Consider the following 1012-nt stretch of genomic DNA (forward strand, 5'->3'; position numbering starts at 1 on the left):
TTATATACGTGATATTTGCACATGCCCCGTGCTGCAAAGCGCTTGGATTAAAGCTTCTGCCTGTGTCCTGCTGCTGTCACGGACAGCATACAGTTCAGTAACGCCGGCAAGGTACCAATCAGAGTGGCCCCTTGCCGGCAATCGATCCGATTGGTTAGTCTATGCAGACTAACCAATCGGATCGCGGCAGTGAAAAAATGCCGGTTTCAGGCTCTGATCTGCGCTCTGCAGATCAGAGCCTGAAATCAGGTAGTGTTCCTCCTGCCCCCCGATCTGTGCCCCTCCAAGCCCACCCTTGTGTCCGCCTGCCGCCTGCCCCTGAAGCTCATCTCCATATTCATGCAGCCTGCCCAGTGCCCTGATGCGGTCAGCCCCCTCCCCGCCCCATACATTCCTCCTGCCCCCATTTGTGCTGCCTCAGCCTCCCTCAATGTTGGCCGTACCCCCCCTTTCCAGCGCTGCCCCCTGCCCCGATCGGTCCCCCTGATGTGTGTGATGGCGGCGGCTCCATTCCTGAGCCGCCGCCATCAGCAGAGAGTGTCAGCTCTATGCTGACACTCTGCTGTAACCCCATAGATGGGGTTAATAGAGGGAGGGGGCTCCCTCTCTCCACCATCGGGGCTGCCGCGTTGCGATGGCAGTGCCCGATGGTTGCCATGGCAACCGGACACTTTGCAAAAGCGTCCAGTGTTGCCACCTACAAGGCATCTGATAGTATTATACTTTGCAATGCAAGAGCATTGCAAAGTATAGTACAACCATCAGCTCCACTGAATCTTCAAGATCCAAGAGGGACTTGATAAAGAAAAATGTGAAAATAATAAAAGTAAAAATAAATAAATAAAAATGTAAAATAAAAAAAAAAAATTGCCTTTTCCTATAAAAAATGAAAAAAAATAAAAAATACACATATTAGGTATCACCGCGTCCGTAACGACCGTCTCTATAAATATATCACATGATAGACCCCGTCCGATGAACACCATAAAAAAAAAAAAAAAATGTGTAAAAA

General features: G+C 49.5%; 1 non-coding gene across 1 annotated transcript; it reads left to right on the forward strand.

The window, feature by feature from the left end:
* The first annotated feature begins 489 nt into the window (after positions 1-489).
* On the forward strand, positions 490-575 carry LOC120979938. Its single transcript, XR_005774437.1, has one exon. It is a non-coding gene; the product is annotated as a small nucleolar RNA SNORD71 (small nucleolar RNA).
* The last annotated feature ends 437 nt before the right edge of the window (positions 576-1012 follow it).

The sequence above is a fragment of the Bufo bufo genome, chromosome 9 (genome assembly GCF_905171765.1).
Source record: "Bufo bufo chromosome 9, aBufBuf1.1, whole genome shotgun sequence".
Lineage (NCBI taxonomy): Eukaryota > Metazoa > Chordata > Amphibia > Anura > Bufonidae > Bufo > Bufo bufo.